This window comes from Physeter macrocephalus, chromosome 17 (assembly GCF_002837175.3).
Source record: "Physeter macrocephalus isolate SW-GA chromosome 17, ASM283717v5, whole genome shotgun sequence".
Classification (NCBI taxonomy): Eukaryota; Metazoa; Chordata; class Mammalia; order Artiodactyla; family Physeteridae; genus Physeter; species Physeter macrocephalus.
The window spans coordinates 17,554,732-17,562,009 of record NC_041230.1 but is presented as its reverse complement, the minus strand read 5'-3'; the positions used below and the strand labels follow the sequence as shown (position 1 = coordinate 17,562,009).

The 7,278-nt window shown below is 44.4% G+C and overlaps 1 long non-coding RNA gene across 2 annotated transcripts; it reads right to left on the bottom strand.

Annotated features, from left to right (window-relative positions):
• Window positions 1-2,278: 2,278 nt before the first annotated feature.
• Window positions 2,279-6,819, bottom strand: LOC114484061 (uncharacterized). Of its 2 annotated transcripts, XR_003676566.2 has the most exons (4): window positions 6,610-6,819; window positions 4,907-5,274; window positions 2,833-2,914; window positions 2,279-2,570 (listed from the first exon to the last, which is right to left on the bottom strand). It is a non-coding gene; the product is annotated as an uncharacterized lncRNA (long non-coding RNA). The 2 variants fall into 2 exon arrangements; XR_003676567.2 differs by lacking the exon at window positions 4,907-5,274 and having other exon boundaries at window positions 6,610-6,814.
• Between the last annotated feature and the right edge of the window lie 459 nt (window positions 6,820-7,278).

The following is a 7,278-nucleotide window of genomic DNA, read 5'->3' as shown; positions in this document are numbered from 1 at the left end:
GCACAGGCTCCGGACGCGCAGGCCCAGCGGCCATGGCTCACGGGCCCAGCCGCTCCGCGGCACGTGGGATCCTCCCAGACCGGGGCGCGAACCCGGCTCCCCTGCATCGGCAGGCGGACGCGCAACCGCTGCGCCACCAGGGAAGCCCTTAACTGGCTTTTTTAAAGAATCATTTTTGGATTTTATTTTTAAAAGTGATATTGGAGAATTGCTAGAATCACATGCAGAACCACTGACTGAATAAGAGCAGTAAGCAATGGAGAAATTTTACCAAAAATAAAAATGTACTTCAAAAGAAGATGGTTTGATTATCATGACAGAAACTTAACTGCCAGCCAATATTTATTCCCTTCTCACTGACAGCACCCAATTCTGTTCAAGGTGGTGATGTGCTCAGTTAAAAAAATCTCACATCTCAGACTCCTCTGCAGCTAGGAGTAGCCATGGGATGACATTTTGGCCGATGAGATATAAAAGTCTGCTTGTGGGGCTTCTGTGAAAGTTACTGTTTTCCTGATAAATAAGGAATAGTCTAAGTTGGCGTGAACATTTTTGCCAAGTCCTGACCCCTCTCTCAGCTGGGACATGGATATGATGCGTGGAGGTGCATTAGCCACCTTGAGAATGTAAGCAAGGAAGCAGTACCCAGAGGATGCCGGAACAGGAAGACAGAGGAGCCGTTTCTGCGATGCTCCCTGCGGGCAGTGGTGCCCCAGCCCAGCTATTTGTCCTTGGTGTTTCTGTCATATGAGAAAAATAAACTCGTAGCTTGTTTAAGTTGCTAAATTGGGTTTCTGTCAGATGCAATCCTGACCGATACAAATAGCAAAGGATTAAAGGAGACCCTTAGGATGATAGCTGAAGCCATCAATTACCTTTTGTAAACAAACATGAAGGGTGTCTTGCCATGCTATCACATAATTTTATTGGAAACATTATACTTCCAAAAAGTCAACATTAGATTTAATGTTTTTAAGCAAACTTTTCATTTAACTACAACATACATGGAAAAGTACACAAGATTTATATTTGTTTGTTCTAAAACAATTACATCCTTGCAGTTATAACCTAAATTTTAGTAAATATTGGATAAATGTTTTTTTCCACAATATTTTGTTTCATTTGTCACCATGCAGTGCCAATAACACCTTTTTACTTTTTGCATGAAATTTTGCCTTTCCCTAAGTGGATTCACTTCAAAGTGTTTTTTCCTTTTTCCCTTGTACACTTGTTCGTTTTTTTAAATGAATATTTAATTTAATTTATTCTTAACATCTTTATTGGAGTATAATTGCTTTACAGTGGTGTGTTAGTTTCTGCTTTATAACAAAGTGAATTAGCTATATATATATATATATATGTGTATATATATATATACACATATATATATACACCCATATTCCCTCTCTCTAGCGTCTCCCTCCCACCTGCCCTATCCCACCCTTCTATACATTGAGGCTTTTTGAATGCTAATGATTAAAAAATTTTTTTATACCTTTAGTTTTGCAGGTGAGGAGAGATGTCCTCTTAGTGGCCTCAGTAGTTTAAATGTGGCCTATAGGATGGACGTTCCTGTTTCTTGACTTATTGTATGTATGTAGAAGAATATTTGTTTAGTATTACTGCAGGGAAGTAAGGTTAATTTTCTGGGTTTATATAATCTTAATGTTGTTAGTGGTTGTCCAGTGGTGCCACAGATGATTTCCCAGTCACAGCCACACCCAGGTCTGTTGGGTTCTTAGCTCCTCTTAGTTGCTGCTTCTGAACTGTCTTCTAGAAGCAACACCACAGCAACATGCAGGATTTTCATTTCTTAATATACAATATGGAATTTAGGAATGTACCACTGCCAGAGTTGTAACTTGTTCTAAATTCCTGTACTTGAACTGGAATTTGCAACAGGTTTTTCTTTAGAAATAATGTTATAAAAAGTGTTTATAGTTCTCCAATGGTAAATCTTATTTACTCCCTAGCCATATAAATCGTTTTACTGAAAACTGCCATGGTGGGAACTTAAAGTATATGAGAAAGATAGGTTGGAGTATTGAGGTTATGAGCCAACTAGAACAAAATACCGAGTAAAGATAGTATTTATGACTTTTACAATAAACTGTTGAGGCATACTTTAGATATAATAAAAGGTATCCATTTGAAGTATTTATATAGTTCACTGAATTTTGACAAATAAGTATACCTGTATAACCACCACAGTTCAGGCCAAGGCTCATGTTCATTACAGAGAAACATTAGATTTAATGTTTTTAAGCAAACTTTTCATTTAACTACAACATACATATGGAAAGGTTCACCAGATGTATATTTGTTTGTTCTAAAACATAATTACATCCTTCCAATTGTAACCTAAATTTTAGTAAATATTGGATAAATGTATTTTTCACAATATTTTGTTTCATTTGTCACCATACAGTGCCAATAACGCCTTTTTACTTTTTGCATGAAATTCTGCCTTCCCCTAAGTGGATGCGCTTCAAAGTGTTTTTTCTTTTTTTTCCCTTGTACACTTGTTCTTGAATAATGATGTCCTGTATCTCTTCCAGAAAGGGGTAGATCTGAGTAGATAAAGATGTAGAATATTTGAATAATATAGTTAATTGTTGTAGGTTTTCTTCTATAAAGGGAGAGTGTACGCTGTCCTCTTATGTCTCCTGGACAGTCCCAAACATCCAACATTTCTTGCCCACAAGCAAAACCTTAGGCAATCTCAATGAAATCAAGATTTTACACGTCACATTCTCTGATCATATCCCAGTGAAAACAGAAAGCAATAATTTTTTTAAAAATCCTTTCAAAAAATCATTGAGCAAAACAAACCTGTAATATTTGGAAATTAAACAATCTCTTCTGAATTATCTGGATCCAAAACGGAATTAAGGAGAACATTTCACACCAAAACCTAAAGGACAGAAAAAAATCAGAGGAAAATTATAGTAAAGAAAATCTTCTAATATTAAAAAATAAAGTGAAAAAACCCATTTAAGTATTCAATTTAGGAATTAGAAAAAGGCCACACCACACACATGCACATAGTAGGAGGGAATTAATAAAGGTAAAAGTTGCAAATAATGAGACAGAAAACTGAAAATAATATAAAGGTAAACCCAAAAGTGCGTCTTAAAAAAAAAAATCAAACAATTAAATAGACTCCCTTCATATCTGATTTTGAAAAAAAAGAAGAAAGAAGAAAAGGCAAAAATATTAGAAATGGGAAAGTATCGACAGTTACAAGCACAGACCCCATGGTATGCACCTTTACGGCAGTAAATTTTATAATCTAGAGGAAAATGGATAATTTCTAGAAAAAGATAGATTACCAACGATTATTCAATGATGGGTAGAAAAAAAGTTAAGCAGACCAAGAATCAGGGAAGAGTTGTAGCAACCAAAGTTCTGCCATTAGGAGGTGGTTTATTTTCCACATTGTTTCAGAGAAGAAAATGAAACAAATGGCATACATAAAAGACAGAAGAGACCAATGTAATTCCAATTACTTTGAAATATAATTTTGGGAAAAATTGATGTTTTATTATTCTAAGTCTTCCTATGCAGAAATATGGTATATCTTGCAAATAATTCCTTTAATCTTCTTTTAATAATATCTAAAAGCTGTCATTATAAATGCTGAACTTTTCTTGTTAAATTTATTCTTGATTGTTTTCTTGATTTTGTGAACATTGTCCAGGAATTTCCCCCCATTTCTACTCCTAATCAATTATATTAGGCATGGAGAAAACCACTGATTTTGGTATATTTATCTGAAATCTAAGAACCTAGCAAAATCTCTTAAATTTAATTTATTTTTTAGCATCTGCATGTAAAGATAATTCTTATGGCTCCATAATTTATTTCCCTATATTGATGGACATTCGAGTTATTTCCAGTTTTGCTACCTTACACACAATGCTGCAGGAAATATCCTTGCCCAAATATACGCTGAGATTTTCAAGGGAGTCTGGAGAGCGGAGTTGCTGGGTCAAGAAGACATCTATGCTACAGATGGGACCCTTGGGTGCAGAAGAAAGGAAAATATCTTTCTACTAAAACTTTATTTCAATTTCATGCAGACCACTAATATTAGTTAATTTGGGGTTTCCCTTCTTCTGGGTTTGAGTCTAAGTTCTGGTCCCCCAAAACGCCCAGGCCTTGGGGTGTGGTGAGGAATGTGTGATTCTCTGTCATGGGTCCATTCTGGCTTCAGTGACATCATGGACCCTTCAATCCAGACACCTTTCTCTCACGGTTCTGTATTATGGGGTGTGGGGTGGGCTTGAGGTTGCTGGGGGGCCTTTTTGCCACTCTACTGCCATAGCCCAGCATCTCAGGAGAGGGCCTGTCCACTGCAGGAAGGCACAACCACCCAGCGGCCCTTCCCTGCTCTCTCCAGCCCAACGTCTTGGCTCTTGTCATCCTCTGCTATTTTCTCTGTCCTCGTGCCGTTCACCCTTCTGGACCCCAGCCCACAGAAAGCTTTTCTGAAGGGCGGGGGGAAGGGTAGTGAGAGGCGCTTCCTTAAATCTCTCCCTGCTCTCCTAATATTTCTCCAACGATTCTCTCTGGATCCAGTGTCTTCTCTGTTTACGCAAGGGCTTGATTTTAGAAAAGAAAGCTAGAAAAATGCTTGCAGTCTTCACCATCCCACTCCTCTCCTGAGATGAGGAGCAAAGAATGGCCCAGCTGCCTGCATTTGATGGGGGTGAAGGAGGGACACAGGGAGGAGGGGAGGGAGGAAATACCAGGTAGGGAGAAATAAAACATGGAACAATATGTAAAATATCTCCTGCCATAGACATTTTAAAACTGCAATAAGTAATACACAATTCAAAAGACATAGCAATTCACCCTCCCACCAGTAATGACCTCTAGAGGTGTCTATTTCCTACAAACTCACCAGCTCCAAATGCTATATAGGTCTTTCGAATTTTTGTCACCCTCAGGGGTGCTGTTCTCATTTGAATGTTCCTGACACTTAGACATGTTGAGAGTCTTCTCAACATCTGCAGCTCCTCTTCTGTGAATTGTCTGGTTCTACCTTGGCCCATTTTTGTATTGGGTCATTTGACTTTTTCTTAGCAATCTGTAGGAGTTTTTTGTTTACTAGAGGTCAAGTAGGTCTGGGGAGTGAAGTCGACCATGTCAGCAGGGACAATTCACAGAAGGCTGAGCTGTTGGGTTCTTCAAAGGGCAGACCAGATTGCCTGAGAGAAAGATCCAGGGGCTCAGGAGCCCCCATCCCACATATTCACAGCATTTATAGGCCTGTGGACAGGACAGCAGGAGCGAGCAGGGTGTGGGGTGTGCCAGCATCATGGTCGGGTCGTAGAAAAAGAAAGAGTAAAAACAATGAAATGGGTACAATAAAATACAATGGAAAATAAAATACAAGTGAAGTGATAAAATAAAACAAAACAAAATAAAAGGCAGTGATGCTCTGGGGCAAGAGCCTGTTGGGGGTCTGAGACCAAAGAGCACAATGGTGGGTCCTCGGACCCTTCACAATTCCACACTCTCTCCAGTGCTTCCTTTCTTTTAAAGCCCACAGCAATCCTATGAGTGCAAATGAATATTCCCAATTAGTGGATGATCCAGGGAGACCCAGAGAGGTGAAATGACTTGTTCAGAGTGCAGAGGAGTAGGTGATAGAGCCAGCTGTCGATTCCACTCCACATCACTTTTTAATTTATGTTCTCATTTCCCTTCATTGTGTTTTGTTTTACTTCACTGTTTTGAGTCTTTCATTTTCTAAGGAATCCTAAATAAATGCGTGGAACAGCAATGTGCGCACAGTAGGCACCCAATCACTGTTCCAGAAACACAGCTGGGGGCGCGGGCGAGACTGGCCCCTGGCACCGGGTCCTCCCTCCTGCGTGCAGCCCGGCTTGCAGGCCTAGGGCTGGGCACAAGTGTGCGTGGCCAGGTGGGCTTTTTACGGCTTGGCCCGAGGAGGTCGTTCTTATTAGTGGCTTTTACAACGTTCTCTGTGAGACACTATTTCCCGCAGTAGCCAGCCTCCTGGCTTTCTCTCAGCTCACCACCACTGCCTCTCAACTTCGGAGTACGGCATTTCCTCCCGTCTGGTTTCCCGTCTGAGTGGTGCGGGGTCCGGCTAGAAGGCCCGGGCGCCCCGACTCGGGCCCCCTCCCCTGGCGCACAGGATGCTGGCTGCCGGGTCATCGCCCTTCTGCGCCTACATGCACGGCTCACAGGGCAAATTGCTACCGCTCTCCAGGTGGGGCCTGTCCCTCCCTCCGTCCCTCCCTCCGTCCCTCCTTCTGTCTTCCACCCGTCTGCCCCACCGCAAGCTGCCTTGAGCAGTTCAGAAAGTGCCCGTGGCTTCCCCACGGGGCCTGCACCCACTCTTGGCCAAATGGCCCAATGCGTCATTTCCGGTTCATCTCCAGGCTCTGGGCGCCGTCGGTGTGGGGCCCTGCTTGGGCAGGATGGCTCAGGGTCCTTCCCTGCCACCTACCACCCGTGCACCCTCAGCCAGGCCCTTGTCCTGTCCGAGCCACAGTTTCTTTGAGGGTCGAGTTGGGGTGATGGCCCCCCTCCCACAGGGTCCAGGCAGCAGCAGAGCCAGCGGTGTGAACTGACCGTCCAGAGGGAGCGCTGCGAGGGGCGTTGCTCCGGCCAGGCCTGTCCTCCAGCCTCCTGTTCACCGCCTGACCCGGCGCCCTCCCCGCAGGAGTTGCTGGCTCGTCGAGCTTCTCCAGCCTAGACCAAGCCAATCAGCACGCCCGCGCCTGAACGCGTAAGGACGCTGCCAGAGGATCGGGCAGGGGTTGGGGCCGACTCCCCAGCGGCCTGAGCTACGGGTCGCGGACGGCGCAGGCCCGGCGGGCGGTGGGAGGAGGCGGCCCGGCTCCACAGGGCGTGCCGCAGGTGGCCTCCACTGGCCCGCGCCCCGGCCCCGCCGGGCGCTGCCTCCCGGCGGAGCGATCGTAAAGCGTCTGCTGCCATCTGGTGGCGGAGCTCGGGCAGCTGCAGCGCGGAGCGGGGAGGCAGGGTCAGGGGCGGGGGCCGGTAGACCCGCATCCAGAGCCTCTCGCAGCCGTGCTACACAGCCAGGAAGCCCCAAGCCTCCGCCCTCTGGCGCTGCTCCGGATTCCCCAGGCAGAATGGCTGGCATCCCAAGAGAGGCAGTGTTGCGCAATGGTCGGCGCCTGTGCTTTGATGCCCGCGCCTGACTGTGGAGCCAACTTGCCCCGCCCAGAGGGGCCCTTCACTCACTGAACCGCATCTTCTCATCTGTAAAGTGGGGCT